This window comes from Adiantum capillus-veneris, chromosome 6, assembly GCF_014529385.1.
Source record: "Adiantum capillus-veneris isolate H3 chromosome 6, ASM1452938v2, whole genome shotgun sequence".
In the NCBI taxonomy this organism is placed as follows: Eukaryota; Viridiplantae; Streptophyta; class Polypodiopsida; order Polypodiales; family Pteridaceae; genus Adiantum; species Adiantum capillus-veneris.
The window spans coordinates 3,615,020-3,633,066 of record NC_140936.1 but is presented as its reverse complement, the minus strand read 5'-3'; positions in this window follow the sequence as shown (position 1 = coordinate 3,633,066).

Sequence of the window (18,047 nt, the reverse complement as noted above, 5' to 3'; positions counted from 1 at the left end):
TTCATCTAGTGCAGATGTTGAGAAGTCCATACTCACAATTATTTTGGACTTAAATGGTCTGCTATTGAAACGTTACCCTCAGCCGTCCTCACACCACCAGTCAGTGCAACTATATCCAAAAAGATATATTATATTTAGGCCAGGTTGCATCCAATTCTTGAAGACTATATTATAGAGGTTTAATGTTTCAATTTGGTCGACGGCTACTAGGAACAATGAGCTTCAAATTCTTAAAGCACTAGAGAGCTTAGCAAAAGGTACATTTCCTTTCTTTGCAATTTGGAATCAAGAAGGTTTCTACACTTGTCAAAGCAATAAATTATTTAGACCTGACAATCCAACCATTGAGGCAATGTTCAAGCCTCTAGCTAAAGTTGCCATGGGGTATGAATGTGACCCATGAAGAAAAGTTCTTATTGATGACTCTCCTTACAAGGGATGCATTTCCCTTGCAAACAATTGTATTTTTTCATCCCAATTTGATGGTGAAAAATTGGTTAACAATATGATCTTGGAGGAGTTGCTTCCCTACTTGTTTGAGCTAGATGAGACAAGGGATGTGTGGAATTTCATTGCCTCTAATCGTTACGGACAGCCAGCATTGACAAATGAGAGTGAATATAAAGAAATTAAAGACAATTGGAAACAAAAAAGTGATGCTTGGTCAGCCAAGGTGTCCTTTACAAGAAGTATTACTCCTGCAAAATATGACAAAGGTGAAGCTATCCTTGATGGCAAACACAATTGAGAAAGTGACAAAACTGACAACAATGACATTAGACGAGCTCAAATACAAGAGATACTGGAAAATGAAGGTACAATTGTTGAAAGCATGAAGGCACCACAATTGATCAATCTAGCTAGGCAATTGGTATGTTGAAGGCAACCACTGCAAAGGCTTATATAAACAAGGTCAAAGCTGAGAACAATTTTCTAAGGCTAAACAAAACACACCCCTAACGTACCTTTTATGACTTGAACCTTGTTTCACATACTTGAATATACATGTGCATGGTATCAAATTTTTATTTTTTGTTTCTTCGTGCAGATCTCAAAAACATATTTCTAGATATTGCATGGAGCAAGCTTGGACAGGTGGTGGACCTTTTGGTAAAGCCCTTCATGGGAAACATATCACAAGTCCTCCATGCAGTGAGAAGGAAAAAATTTAACAAAGAGCCTAAGAGGTTGGACAGGTAGTGGACCTTGCACCTTTTCTCCCATTCACAATCGAGTCTAGCTATCCACCACTATATTGTATGAAGTGTATCTTGGACAAGTGATAGACCTTGAAACAAGAGACTCCTCATCATCCAGCCTAGTTTGGACCTATGATAGATCTTACTTTTCTCCCATTCATAGTGGAGACTAGCCTAGCCAGGTGGTAAACCATACTTTTCTCCATGCTTCAAAGAAGCATAGCTTGGAGAAATGGTGAAGCTTTGTAAGGTTTTCAATTGGGATTTTTTTATAGCAATGAGGAAGTTGAAGATGAACTTTGGCATCTAATAATAACATACTGTAGAAAATGTAGAAACTGTTTTTATTCTTTGAAACATAACAAATTTCTTCTTTTCAATTGCAGAGTCATCACTACAAGAAAGTGGGTCAACTATCTATAGGCATGATTTGAAGGAAGGTTTTGAAGCACCCAACCATCCTCATCCAAGGCCTTGTCGTATATATCAATCACCTCCTTGTCACTTGCCACTTGCTGTCAAGAATATCAAAAGAGTGCTTGTTTTGGACCTTGATGTTAGGAAATATGACGTAGCTAAATAGATATTTAAGTAGATTACTTAATGGAGAGAGATAGATTTCACACACAAGAGATTATAGAGTAGAGAGAGAGAGAGAGAGTACACACAATATATGTGGTTCACCCCCAATGTGAGCTACGTCCACGGGAAAGCAGCCACTCAATGGCTTCAGTACTTCAAAAAGAAGAACTAGTTTACAAAGGGATTATACCCTTAATGAAGCTCCCGCCTTGCATCACTCTCACCACCTCACACTCACCTTGTTGCATCAACTCCACACTATGAATGTGTGTAAAAATGGCCTCATTTTATAGGCCAAAAGGCCTTCCCTCTCTCATGAGTGGCAGCCATGTGTAGCCACCCTTGTGTAGATATGTCCAAATCGGACCCTCCAATTCGCCCATGTGTGGCCACCGGCCATTGACTACCGGCCACGGCCAATTCGCCAGGTCATTTTTTGACCACTTTCCGGCCCTTATCCGGCCATAATATTTCGGCAAAAAGGAATATTCTGACGAAGGAAAAAAAAGGCTCAGGGACTTCCGCCCTCGAGGCCCCTAAACTTGCCCCTGAATTTTGGCCATGAAAATTTTGGTTTTCGACGAGTGATTTTCCTTCATGCACGATGGCTTCTCCTCATAATGGGGGCCTTACAAATGTGCGTTTGTACCACCTAAAGCTACAAGGGGTATATCAAGCTCCATACTTAACAATCTCCCACTTGGAGACTGCTCTCCAAACCAAACCTGTGACTGCTTTCCATCCTGGCTTCTTATCCTTGAATGACGATTGAAGATGAGCAAAAGCTCAACTTCTCCTTGTTGACCACCTTTGTAAACATGTCTGCAGGATTTTCACTTGCATGCACCTTTCCTAGCTTTAGTTTTCCCTCTTCCAAAAGAGTGTGTATGAAGTGATATCTCACCTCAATGTGCTTTGTCCTTGAATGAAAGGTTGAGTTCTGTGCAAGATGGATAGCGCTTTGGCTATCACTGTACAAGACACAATTGTCTTGTTTGAATCCAAGCTCTTCTAAGAATCTGTGAAGCCACAAAATTTCTTTGCTTGCCTCCATCATTGCTACATACTCTACTTCCGTGATAGAAAGTGAGACCACTTTCTGCAGCTTTGAAGCCCAGCTTATTGTTGTGCCTTCAACCGTGAACACATAGCCAGTAGTGCTCCTTCGAGTATCTTTGTCACCTGCCATATCTGCATCAGCATACCCTTCTACAAAAATATCAGTTCCTCCAAAATACAAAGCATTTGTTGTTGTCCCTTTTAGATACCTAAGTATCCACTTCACAGCTTGCCAATGCTCTTTACCTGGGTTGTCCATGAACCTACTCACAACTCCCATTGCATGTGCAAAGTCTGGCCTTGTCCAGACCATAGCATACATTAGAGAACCTACCGTTGCAGCATATGGAACTTTAGACATATAGGCTATCTCCTCTTGTGTCTTTGGACACATATCCTTCGTTAGTTTAAAGTGACCAGCCAAAGGTGTAGAAACTGGTTTTGCATTTTGCATTGCAAACCTTGCTAGTACCTTCTTGATGTAATCCTCTTGAGATAGCTTTATTGTCTTCTTCGTCCTGTCCCTTGATATTTTCATACCAAGTATCCTCTTTGCAGCACCTAAATCTTTCATTGAAAAAGATTTAGACAGCTCCTCTTTTAGGTCTTTGATGTTCTGCATATTAGCACTTGCAATCACCATGTCATCAACATACAATCTAGGATGATGAACTTCCCACCTCCCAAATTCTTCGTGTAGATGCAATGATCTGAGTTGCATGTTCTGAATCCATGATCTAATTTCCATCGATCGAACTTCAAGTACCATTGTCTTGATGCTTGCTTTGATCCCATACAAGCTTTTCTTTAATCTGCAAACCATTTTCTCCTTACCTTTTACTTAATACCACTTTGGTTGAAGCATGTAGATTTCCTCCTCTAAGTCACCGTGAGGGAATGCCATATTTACATCCATTTGCTTGAGATTTAAATCATGAGAAGCCATAAGGCTTAAGACAAGCCTGAGTGAGTTCATTTTTACAATAGGAGAAAATATTTCATTGAAGTCAATACCTTTCTTTTGAGAAAACCCTTTTACCACAAGCCTAGACTTGTACCTTTTCTTCCCAGCTTCTTCTTCCTTCACCTTGTACACCCATTTGTTTTGAAGTGCCCGCTTACCTTTAGGAAACTCAACAAACTCCCATGTTTGGTTGCGATGTAGTGAGTCCATCTCAACTTGCATGCTCTTCATCCATTCTTCTTTGGATTCATGTTGCATAGCTTCTTCATATGATTTCGGCTCTCTAGAATCTGAGATCAAGAGATGGTTGAAGGAAGGAACAAAACTTTCTGGAGGTCTACTTGCTCTTGTAGATCTTTGGGGAATAGGTTGAGGCTCCTCATTTGGTTGACGTTGTTGCACATTGTCACCATTTGCATTCCTTGAGTCTTCACCGTCCTCAAGCTCCATGTACTCATCACCTATTTCTTTTGTTTGTCTTCTTTCCAAGTAATCTTTGTACATATTTTGTTCGTTAAAAAGTACATCCCTACTCCTTAAGATTTTACCATCTTCACGATTCCATAGGCGATACCCAAAGTCACCTTCTCCATAGCCAATGAAGAAACACTTTTTGGACTTTTCATCTAGCTTTGATCTTAGGCTTCTATCTATGTGCATGAAAGTCTCACACCCAAACACTTTGAGAAATGCATAATTCACTGGTTTACCTGTCCATGCCTCTTCTGGAACTCCCCCATCCAATGCCGTTGAGGGTGACCGGTTGATGAAGTACATAGACGTACTTACAACTTCGGCCCAAAGCTCAAATGGTAGGCCTGCATATAGCCTCATGCTTCGTGCTCGCTCCATGATTGTCTCGTTCATTCTTTCCGAAATCCCACTTTGTTGAGGTGTCCTTGGGGTTGTCCTTTGCCTCCGAATGCCATTGCTAGCACAAAAGCTTTCAAAAGCTTGGCTGCAATATTCGCCTCCATTGTCATATCTGAGGCATTTAACCTTGGTACCTATTTCATTCTCCACAAAGGCTTTCCACGTTTGAAATATAAAAAATACATCGGATTTATTCTTCATGACTTAAACCCATGTTTTTCTAGTCGCATCGTCTATGAATGTTATGTAGTACAATGAGCCACCGAGTGATGCTGTACTTGCAGGACCCCAAACACCAGAATGAACCAACTCAAGTTTTTTATTTTTTCTTTCATTTCCTGATTACCCTCTTTTGTTTACCATAAACACAATCTTCATAGAACTCTAAGTACACTTATTTCAAACCTGGTAGAAGCTTCTTTGTTTGAAGGATTTGCATTCCGTTGGCACTCATATGCCCAAGCCGGTAGTGCCACATCGCACTGTCAACTTCTGTAGTTGCTACACAAGATGAAGGTTGCGTGCTCATAGTACACAATTAAAGTGTACCGACCTTTTCTCCTTGGAAACACCAAAGATCCCTTTGAGATCTTCCACCATTTGTTTCCAAATGCAATGTTGCGACCTTCATCATCCAATTGTCCTGTAGAGATCAATTTTTTCCGAAGAGAATGAACATGCCTAACATCTTTAAGCTTCCAATCATTTCCATTAGCAGTTTTGACAAAAACTGTACCTTTGCCGACAATCTCACAAGCTTCATCATCTCCCAAGTATACATACCCAAAATTACCTTTGGTGTAATCTTGGAAATGTTGCTTGTGTGGTGTAGCATGGAATGAAGCCCCAGAATCTACTCTCCAGGAATTAGACACACTCTAATGAGATAATTAGAGCATCTTGCTCTACTTTACCTGCCACATTGGCTTCCGATGTTGGCTTGTTGTCTTGAGACTCAGTCTCCTTTTTCTTCATGGACGAGCAATCGTTCTTGACATGGCCCTTCTTGCCGCCGTTCCAACATTCAAGAACTGACTTTGTGCGTGACTTGCTCCGTCTTGGTGATCACGAACCTTTTGGTTTTTGAACCTCTCCGTAGGCCTTCCTCTTGTTTCCACTGACAGTGCAGCACTTGATGATTTTCCTATGCTTCTCCTTCATATTTCCTCGCTTAGGAGAACACCCACAATATCATCAAACTTAAGAGTATTTGTGCCAGAAATAGAAATACTTACAGCCATCACAAGGCTGTCCCAACTATCCAGTAGAGATGATAGTATAAGGAGAGCTCGCACTTCATTATCGAAATTGATTTTCATCGATCAAAGTTGACTTATGTTTGTGTTACATTCATTTAGGTATTCTGCAACTGAACCATTCTCTACCATCTTTAGATTGAACAAGTGCTTCATAAGAAATACCTTATTCGATGCCGATGGTTTCTCATAGAAGTCGTCATGTGACTTCATCAAGTCCTCCGTGGTCTTCATCTCCGAAACGTTGAAGGCCACCATTGACACCAAGCTTAACCGGATTGTTCCCAGTGCCTTTTGATCAAGGACAATCCATGCTTCATCTGCCATTGTTGTGGGCTTCTTCGCAAGACCGCCTAGTGGCAAATAGAGGTTCTTCTGGTAGAGATAGTCTTCAATCTGCATCTTCCAATGTTGGTAGTTTTTTCCGTTGAACTTCTCAATCTTGAGCTTCCCTTCCTCTGCCATAACTCCCACTCAATTCAAGGAATCCTTTCCTTGAGATAACTTAGCTACGAGCAAACCTTGCTCTCATACCAATTGTTAGGAAATATGACATAGCTAAATAGATATTTTAGTAGATTACTTAATGGAGAGAGATAGATTTCACACACAAGAGATTATAGAGTAGAGAGAGTACACACAATATATGTGGTTCGCCCCCAATGTAGGCTACATCCACGAGAAAGCAACCACTCAATGGCTTTAGTACTTCAAAAACAAGAAGTAGTTTACAAAGGGATTATACCCTTAATGGAGCTCCCGCTTTGCTTCACTCTCACCACCTCACACTCACCTTGTTGCATCAACTCCACACTATGAAATGTGTGTATAAATGGCCTCCTTTTATAGGAAAAAAGGGCTGCCCTCTCTTGAGAGGCAGCCATGTGTAGCCGCCCTTGTGTAGATATGTCCAAATCGGACCCTCCAATCTGCCCATGTGTGGCCGCCCTTGAGAAAACAAGTCCGCTTTTGAATTCGGCCATCGGCCATTGAATTTGGCCACCGGCCATTGACTTTAGACCACCGGCCACCGGCCAACCGACTGATCATTTTTCGACCACTTTCCGGCCCCCAACCGGCCATAATATTCCGGTAAAAAGGAATATTTTGACGAAGGAAAAAAAGTCTCGGGGACTTCCGCCCTTGAGGCCCCTGAATTTTGGCCGTGAAAAATTTGTTTTCCGGCGAGTGATTTTCCTTCACGCACGATGGCTTCTCCTCATAATGGGGGCCTTACAAATGTGCGTTTTTACCACAGAAAACTACAAGGGGTAAATCAGGATCCATACTTAAAACTTGAAGGACTGCTTTTGAAGATAGTTGAAACAAAACATGGAGATTCTCTGCCACCTTGGGCTCAACACATGCATCTTTTGGAGGACAAAGATAAAGTTTATCATGCGGTGCGCCTAGATGCAGAAATTTTTTTGGATTTTTGTGGTGAATACTTTGAGCTGTGGATATGGAGTTTCTATAACCTAACAAGAGTGCAACACATCACACAAAAATGTTTCCCAAAGCATTATAGCAAGTTCAAGATATTTATGAGTAACAAGTGTTGCCAAAATCCAAACATCGTGTTAGGATTTAGAAGGGTTTATCATAAAAACTTGAGCGATATTTGGAAGGTGTTTGAGGACTTGGATGCAAAGGATACCTTGATTTTTTATGATAGTCCATATAGGATGATGTGGAATATGCGAGGAAAATATCTTATATTTCCAAAGTGTGGAGGCAAACACCTGAGCAGCTTCAAAGATTCTTGCAAGAAACGATTATTCCATGGTTACTTGGATGGTTGTATGCAAGAGACAAGAGAGATTATACCCATAACACAATTGTAAATCAATATAGTGATCTTGAGACAAATCATGTACTCCATGTGTATGTGCCAAGGCGATAGCATTAAAGAAGGTTGAGAATTATCCTTTTTATGGCCAGATAACATCCTTTAGTATGATGTGTATTTGTATTACTGTATAATTCAAAGATTATTTTTAAACAAAGATGTGTAAATTTGATGAACACTTGCATGGAGTGCACCCTACTCTAAGGGGACTTGCATGTATTCTATAGGGTATCCTATTATAAAGAAAAATCTTTGTACATGGAGTGCACCCTTCTCTAAGGGGACTTCCACGTATTACTCCAGTGTTTGCTATCATAAGGAGAATCCTATGTGATGGATCATGCTTTGTTCAAAGGGACTTGTAGTGGAGTGCACACTGCTCTAAGAGGACTTCCATGTATTACTAGAGTGTATCCAATTACAAGGAGAATCCAATGTAATGACAAAGCACATTGCTTTAGAACAAAAATGTGTCGATAAAATGTGTCGATGAACGATACCATAGTCTAAGGGGACTTCACTATATTACTAGAGTGTATTCAAGTCTAAGGAGATTTCAATGTAGTTCTAGATTGCACCTTGTTTTTGGGGACTCATTTTTACTAGATTATGATTGTGTTTCATCATGATGTATTTAAAAAAATTTATTTTTGTTCTTTAGCAATTCTATATCATTCCATCTCAAGGTTGCATCCATTTGTAGCTAAGAGAAACTTATGTTTGATATCAAAATAAACCTTACAAGTATGGAATGGAGAATTCATGGATGTGGAAGAAATATCTTGGTCTTGGCACGCATGTTTGCCTAAAACATTTATTCTTGTGTCCTTCATATAAAAGAGTTTTAGAACCTACAAGTCTTTGAAAGGAAAAATATAAAGTCTATTTGTTTTTGTTGAGAGAAAAGAAATCATGGACTTTGAATTGTGTGACAGACATTGTTTGTGGAAAAAAATTTGAATAAAAAATGGTTATTTTACATCCTCTATGTTAGAGAGTTTTGGAAACTAAAATATGTTGAGAGGAAAACCATGGAGTCTAAGTGCATATATTAAGATGCCAATGTATGCATGCATATATTAAGATGACAATGTATGCATGCATATCTTTATTAGGGTCTACGCATAATTGGATGCTTCTGGATGTTAACTTCTCCAATTTGGTATAAAATAACATATTTAATGTTTTCTTGTGGGTGGTATTTATTTCATTATATATCTTTTAGCCTAATTTCTTGAACTTCAAATTAAGCCTTCTATGTTGCAATGGAGAAGTACTTAGATAAATTTTTATGTAAGCATGTTTGCTTATCCTTTCACTAATTGTAGCTTAGATAAGAAGTGGAATTTGCATTCCTCCATAGCCTATCCTAGACAAATGCACCTTGAAACTAGCCTTCCTATGTTGCAATTGACATATGCTACACATTCTATAAATGTCTCGTACCTTAATTGAAGAATTTCTAGATTAGAGGTGTGTGTTGCTTTGATGTCATGCACAAGTGCGTTTATTTCTTAATGGGTGCTAGCTTGGACAAGTGGTGGACCTTGAACTAAAAATGCAGGTACTCCATTTGACCTTAGCTTGAACAAGTTGTGGGCCTTCAAACCAATGTCTCCATGTTAAGATAAGTTATAGGTAGGACAATAGAGTATAAACAATGAAAATGGAATCAATGTACTAGTCTCTTGATAATGCAACCACCCAAAACCATAATTTTTCTTGGCCAATGTTTCTTTCAGATGTTTAGTCTAGTACAAAACTTCAACACCTTGTACATGATATATTGAAAGTTGTCCAATCTGGGAATTGGGATTTTCCCACTTTACCTAATATGGTCTTTTTTTCTAATCCTGACCCACTCTTCAACGCATGCAATGTCATTAGTTAAAGAATTTGAATTACTTAAAACTTAATTTATGATGAAAACCCACCTGGGACTGCTCGAGTATCTACTGGATCTCTAAGGCCCAAACGCTCTTGTCCGTCGGCCTACTGTTGGGTCCGCCGGCCTCGTGATCGTGGGAGGTCCTTTCCCTCTTTGTAATACTATCATCTTCCTCAATCTGCTGGTTTTCTCAGGTCCTCTTGGGAGCCATGACTTCTTATCCTTCGTTAATCAGCTAGAGTTTTGCTCTCTAGTGATTTTTGGGCAGAGTCTCTCTATGCTAGAGAGATTTGACGAGGCCTCTGAGTTCGCGTAAATTTGTGAATCTTAGGGGGTCTATATATATAGGTTTTTGGAAACCAAGGCCTTCATTTAGCAGTTCCTTGCATCCAAGGCATCCCCTTAGCTCCCCTAGCATCCCCTAGTGCTATTTTAGACTCTGGAAAGTGAATGATGGACCTCCCCAACATCTAGCTGCTTCAAAATTCAATTCTGCTATTTTTCAAGCTTACAAACCTTTCAATTATTTTAGTAAATTAAAGTAGCTGTGAAATGTTTGGGAGGCCATAACAAGGTCAATTTTCACTTGAATTCAGTTCTGAAAATTCCTAGCTATAGTATTGTAGTACTTAAGATTCCAAAAATACCAAATTTGGCTACTTCTGAGATAGTGGTTCACCAACTTGTTTGTATGGTGCTTCCAATGAAAGCTTTAGGGTTTATTTTCTACTTTTAAAAAGGTGGAAACCTTACAATCACCCCAACTTAAGTATTTGAGATGTCCTCATCTCAACTGAAGTTAGGGAAATCTTTACATAGAAAATGTTTGGTTTTTGAGTAGCATTTTCAGTGGGTTCATCTTTCCATACAGCTAGTTGCTCCTCAATTTCTTTATTTCCATTAACTTTCTTTATCTTTCCTCAAGAATATCATCTGTTTTGAGATCCCAGAATTCATTACTTTAGCATTAATAACTATTTGCTATCCCATTTATCCAAGAAACTCTTGATATTGATCCCATCTCAAAAACCTTTAAAAATTAAATATATCAACTGAAAAACCAGGACAAATCCATTCCATACAGAATATCCATATACCCATCTTATCAACATAAACATGCTCGATCTAACTAACCATTCAAATCAATCAACGTTCGACAAGAATTATGCATTTTAGCTTTGCCAAAATGAATGCACTCGACATGTTCTTGCCATTATAAGCAATTTTCATTCGGCACAAGCTTTCCCATTGTACTAGAGGTACCCCCTCTGTGTCCTAACTTGGTTGACCAAAAATATGTAAATGGTTTTAAGAGGTATCATACCAAGAGTTTTTTGGCTTCCTATTAGTCTCGTGCAATAATGCTTCCATATCTAGGTCATTTTCAAGGAAGGCTATCTTGTGCACAAGGAATGTGAGTTGGTATTGCATAACTATCTCATTCCTAAGATGCCATCATAGATTTCTATTGACAAGATGCAAAAATAGGATGATGGTAGGGGTTCCTTTTAATTCAAATTCTACTTTCTTGAGACTAAGAATTAAGAGAAAAATTCTTCTCCATTTGCTAGTTATATCTTTAATTTCATGATTAGATACTAACTCAATGTTAGATTCTTCAAAAAAATTGGAAAAAGAAAGTAATATATACTTATTACAATATACGAGTTTTACACGATGGCAAGCGAGTTTTTTGAGCGATGAGAAAAATGAGTGAGTTCCTCAATAAAGTTACTTGTGAACTAGAGAGACTTTCAAACAATACACTACACAAGAGCTATAGAGTAGGAATTATTGCAAAACATGACTACCATCCCAAAGATTAGATCAACAAGGAAAAAAACATATCATCAATGTTTATGGATGCACATAATTCAACTTGAATCACACTCGTCATCAATAAATAGATGCAACCTTTGAGGCCTATCTTTTGGGAAACCATTGTAGAGTGGGTCCGACATCATGTAGGTTGCCTCTGCCTCTAAGTATACCGTCAATGCACTTCATCCATGTTAAAAATGAAAAAGAGGTTGCAGCTCCTTTGTGCTTACAAAGAAGGTTGGATGGCTCTTGCCGCCCTGGTGTTGTTATCTCTCAGCTCACAACTACATTTTGTCATCAAGGTACGTCTTACCTGCAAAGAAGTTAGTTGGATGTCTACTGCAAGGACATCGTTATCTCTCATTTCACCACTACATTTTGTCATCAAGTACTCCTATGCTTTCAATATCTCCCTCTCCGCCCTTAGAACCCTCAATCTGCTCATCAATCAACAAGACCATTAGACCCTCAATCTTTGTCTTGTGCAGGCCTTGAAGGTGATATGTGGAGGTAGTCCCATATGGACTGAGAGAGTTTCATGGACTGGCCAAAAGCACTACCTAGGGCTCTTGGCACAGGGCTTGAAGCCGAGTGAAACACACACCCAAGGATTCCCACAGAGAGAGAGAGAGAGAGAGAGAGAGAGAGACTCGTACATTTCCTGCATGGATGTATAAAGTGCCAGTGCCACATGAAAATGGATCTAAATAGATTTTCTTCCAATAAGAAGTGAGAGGATCTATCCATATTCCATTCAAGAAAACATTTTTTAGAAATCATAAAGACACAACAAACTACTCAAAGCTATGTAATGTGTACCACTGAATATTTTTTGTTTTTTTTTCAATAAAATTGGCTTTAGTAGTCCTTCCTATGATTGTCATGAAACTATTCCAAACTACTCTGCACCAACGGGGATTGGTTCCAGCATGGGAGTTGCACCACTATCGTTGACAATGGATCCAGACATTGCAGCTCTCCAAAGCCTACATAACCAACTCAAATTCTAATTTTAACATGTTGTATTGATATCAGTCTTCCATGAAAAGCTACAAAAAAAAAATATCTTTGGAGAAATCTAATCTCACAATCAAGCGTATTTTGGGAATTTTGAAAATTTTAAAGGGCATTTTGAGAATTTATGACAAGATAGTGGGGGTATTTTGGGAATTTTTGAAATCTAAAGGGTATTTTGGGAATTCCCATGAATTAAAGGGTATTTTGATAATTTTTCCAAAATATAAGTGGGCATGGGAGAACTTGCTCAAACCAGTACGTGCCAGTACGGACTGGTTTCAAGAGGTTCCGGTGGGTATTTTAATAATGTTTCCAAAACATAAGGGGCTGTGAGAGAAACTTTCTCGGACTAGCCCATGCCGGTGCACACAGGTTTCGAGAAGTTTCAGCAGTTATGGTCATGGGTGAAGCCTAGATCAAGAGAGGCGTCGGATTTTGTACTAGTGTATATAGCTGCATGTGAGTGTTGTGGCGGTTACGCCACTAGCGGTGGCTATGATAGCGAGAACTCAACCAACAAACAAGATTGTCAGACGAGGACGAAGCTTGACCCGCAGGTGCATGGAAACAAATGGATGAGTGTCAAATCACCTACTCGACCTTCTAACGACAATCACTACCAAGGAAATCAAAATAAATCTAACTTCTCAAATATGCAAGTGACTGAAATCTGTACTACGAACGAATGCTATTCGAAACATGATCTAGACTCATAGAATCGGCCTCTCAAAATCAAAGGGGGGTCTCTACACTAGGTAAGGGCAATACCCTATGAATCTACAATACAATCTAAACCTGTAACCACTCCGTGCGGTAAACGTGTATGAAGACAGGCCAAAAAATACAGGTGATCGAATCTCGACTCCGATGGTACTAATATGTAGCTCTACTTGCTGCGGTTCTATAGATATATGGCACGCTCAATTCCAACACACAGGTAGGGAGAAAACTCACATAGAAGCTCGTGGGAACTCACCTCGCGTAGAAGCCAAATGCGTGCACGCTTGGTATCGGTGCGTATCTCTCGCCGTTGCTAACACAATGGCGGTGTCGCTTCTCCAATGGCGGCTCTGTAGCTTGCGTAGCAAGAGGATAGACTCTCTCTCTCTCTCTCTCTCACTCTCTCTCAGACACAGTCATGGAGCTCAAAAACTCACCTTGATTAATGATTCAAAATTGTGTTCTTAGGTTTACAAAATTGGCTCTTATACCTCAGCCTTGGAGGTGTGAAAACATCTCAAATCTAATTACATAAGCAGGTGAAACTACTTGGGGAATACAAGTTGGAAACTCAATTGAGTCTCGCTAATTACAATGAATCGGCTCCATGAAAAAAATGAAATGTCGGAAAGACATTTATTACAATAAGTGTTTACAAAAACATGAGTGTGAGCAAAAATGTATAGGTGTGGTCCTCCGCTCAACACTCCCCCCCTCCGCGTTCATGTCATCCCTGACATGACATCCTTGCTTTATCTTTAGTGGAGTCCCGTCCAGTTCAGCATCTGAAGATGTGACTCGTATCTCAAGTTTCCAATGGTCAGTGTAGGGTCGAATATCTTACTTTCATGAGTAAAGAAACCAGTGTAGAATGCCTCCTCAAAGGCCTGCATGTGGAAGCTCGGCATAAACATGATTCTCTGATAAAAGAGGTGTAGTAATTTTGGAGATGGCTGCAGGGCTAGATCATACATCATATCTGTCATTGTGTCGGCCGTTGATAACAATGTTGAGCTGGTAGCTTTATCCAGCGCGAACACTTCAATGCAAGCCAATAATGTTTTGTAAATCTTTTTAAGCATTTGACACAAAAGGTCAGGACAGCCAGTAAAGAGCTTAATGGTGCCTGTTAGGGTTTTCACCATGTAGGCCTTACTTATTCTCTCTCTCACCTTCAGTCCTGGCATCTTGGGGTAATTAAGCCAATTTGGCTTCTTTGCTGTGATTTTTCCATGCTCTTGCCAACTCCTGACTTGTGGCACTGGACAGAATGTTGCATCTTCTCTAACTTCCTTGGGTGCCTCCACCAAATAGATTAGTTAGGTTGGGTACTTTGTCAACCACCCTTTCCTCCATCTTGGCTGGGAGTCTACCATCTTCTTTGATTCCTCCTCTTTTGTGATGTCGCCTTCGTATAGCGCGACATACTGCTCCTCTTCTAGCCTTTTATTTGTTTTCAGCACTTCAAACTTTAGTAGAGGAAGGGGCAATGTAGGTTGCATCCACTGTTCTTGCAGCACCTTAGTATCCAACCCTTGAAGTCCGATGGAGAACAGGAGTCTTCTTTCCCACTCCATGGCCGCCTTTGCACTCTCCTATGCTGCCTGCTCTATATGCTCGTGCAATCTGTTTTCCTCCTCCTCGGTAAGTCTTGATGTTGTGGCCTCTTCTTGTGCTGGGGCTGGATCTTCAATAGTTGTGGCTTCCCGAGTCTCTGGTAGCTCCACAGCTGCCCCACATGTTTCTTCTTGCTGAACCTCTGTATCTTTTATCATTTTCTCCTGCAGATCTTGGAGCTTCTTTCAGAGGGCCTCATTCTCCGCTCTCAATGCTGGGTTCCCTAATGTAAGTAATTCTTATGCAACCAATGAGCCCTCCGCAATGTGCAATCTCTGCACTTGCTCTAGCTGCAATTCTCTTTGCAAGCTCCGAACTTGATCTTCGAGAGCGGGGACTATTGCTCCCTCTTGTTCTACTCCTGCTCTGCTAGCTCTTGGTGTGGATCTAAGCCTTAGGATTGTTCTCTCCTGCAGCTCCATCCTTTCTCGTAGCTCAATGAGCTCATCCTTTGTAGCTTCCAATTCATCTTCAATTCTTTCTTTGGCTTCTTGTGCACTGGCCACCTCTCTTGAAGCATCAGCAAGTTGGAGGATTAGTCCATCTCTTTCATTTTATGCTTCTTCTTTGCTATCCCTCATTGTCTTTGATTGGGCTTTGATCTGCTGCAATAGTTGATGCACTTTCTGGATATCTCTTTCATCATCATCTTCAAGCTCAAGTTCTCTTTCTACTACAGTCTCCTTTAGCTTCAACTCATCCTTTGGCTTCTCAGGTATTAACGTCTACTCTCTGCCTAATCTATTCTTGGTCCTCCTCTCCATTCTTCTTGTGCTAAGGCAATGCCATACACAACCTTGAGGACCTCTTCTTAATTATATCCTGTGTCTATTAGAGCATCATATTGCTCTTTCTTCTCTTGAACTGGATCCGTTGTCTTCTCCTCTTACTGTATTTCGGGCTTTTCTAGCACATCCACCTCAACTTCAGTAGTCGTCTCTTCCACTATCTTTTCCTTTCCTTTAGGACTTGGCTCCTCTACCTTGCCCTTGCCCTTGTCACCTCTTTTTAATTTATCTTTAAGGTGTTGAACTTCTGCTTCAGTGTATGGCTCTACTGGTTACTGCTCCAAGATAGCTTCTGATTCTTCATAAGCCTTGATATATTGATCGTACTGATCAATATTTGGTCTTGTTGAGATGGCTTCGACTTTTGTTGGGTCTGGTACCCACTTTTTCTCAAAATCTCCTTCTAAAGCTCGCTTGGCTCTAAACTGTTCAATCAGCCTCTCCATTCTGGCGGCTTTCTGGCTCTTAGGTTGCTTTGGAGCGGGTTTCTTCTTGGTCTTCTTCTTGAGGGGCTTGTCTTCTTCTTCTTCTGGCTCGAAAACAATTTCTATTTTCCGCCTTGCCCTTGTTGACACTCTCTTTGTGACCTTTGGCTGGTCTTCATCTTCATCTATCTCTTTTAGCCATTGGTTTTGCGAGGGAGCCTTTGGCCACTGGTCCCTTGCTCTGATGGCTTCATAAGCTATCTTAGTCAACACTTTGGCTCCTCCAATGTACTTTGGCTTCTCGTTCTGCAAAGCAATTACTTGCTCATGAATGTGCTGAGCATAATTGACTTCCTTCGGGATGTTGCTCTTTATTGCCCAAGTGATTGTTGTGGAAACAACATGTGGTGGTGTGGTATACTTCTGTGGCCTTTTGCTGCATATGTGTAAAAACTGGTTGTAGAGCCGGCAAATCTTTGTCGCTCTCGGATCTGCCATGTCTTCATAGGTGGCATTTTGCTTCTTTGACCCATACACTTCTATGGCTTCCCGTCTTTCTCTGACTATGCATCCTTTGTTGTGCAGCTTCAGAGCATCTACAATGAGCTGAGGAGTGATAATCACTTCAACCTTTTCCCCGTACAAGGCTATAAGTGTAGCCTTTCCGTCTTTCTGTATGGTGGTTGCAACTCATACACTCTTTCAGTGTCTACTCCTGATGGTCTAGAAGTGAAAAAACTGTGGAGATCTGCCCTTTCCAGGTATCTGCTTATCTCCTCTGTTCTATTGTAGTCCACCAGTTCTTGGGGAATCATTGGGATATCCACTGTTTGTCCCCGTGGTCTCTGAAAGTACCTTGGTATATCTTAATCCCCTGTTCTTCTAACATGCTTCTTCTACCCAAGTCTTTGTGGGCTTGAGAGTCTCTGGGGGAATAGAAAATGGCTCGGCTTTTGCTATTTCTTCCTTGAGTGTCGGTCTCTTTCTCTTTGTTGACGACTTCCCCGAATCCATGGATCCTGTAACTCCAATTTCAGAAGTTAGCATCTTTTTCAGTACTGAAAGCCGAAATTAAGCTTTTAACTATCCAAATGACTTAAAAATTGAAACTCAAGCTATTCAGGGCCTAAGGATGCAATGCATGTGGAAAAATGTGCAATTTGGGTGCAAAATCATGCTGGAGACATCATACGCGTATGATGTCTTTTGTGTCAAAGTGGCTTGATATTGGTTGTGCTTGTAGCTGATAGTGCATACATCCATTCTATATGCCTGGATTTTGAATTTGGGTCCCATTTGGTCAAGTTATGGCCATTTTAGTCCTGGTCGGGCTCTTTGCAAGATATTGGGAGGGGAATGGATTTTGTGATCCAAATTGGATGAACCTTGGTGGTTGGCTCTCAAATGGCATGTAGATCACTTCTGTGTGGTGGTTGCAACTCTGAAATGCAAAAATCAAGTAGGGAGACATCATACGTGTATGATGTCTTTTTGGGTAAAATTGGACCATTTTGCATTGTAAGCTCGGATTTGGCTTTATATAGGCTTAGAAACTGATTTTATGAAATTTGGGTATAGTTTGGACCAAAATTGGGTCTGGAGACATCATACGCGTATGATGTCTTTTGTGTCATTTTTGCATGAGATTGATTCTGTGGGCTCCTTATATGATAGTAAAGGACTGTGTGTACTCAAATCTTGACTTGAAGTTGAGTATGATGAATTTTGGCAAATTTAGGCTTTAAGTAGAGGATTTTCCGCTAATTGGGCTAATGGAGTGATCCACTTGGCCAAAAGGTACCAAACTTGATATGTGGCATGTATTTGATGTATATAATGGATATATGATGAGAAATGATCAATTTTGGCTCTATATGTGCAAAGTGACATCATACGCGTATGATGTCTTTTTGGCCAAAATGGTACTTTTTGGTTCCAGATAGCGGCTAAGTAAACATGTACTAGGCCTGAAAAAAGCCCATATATACA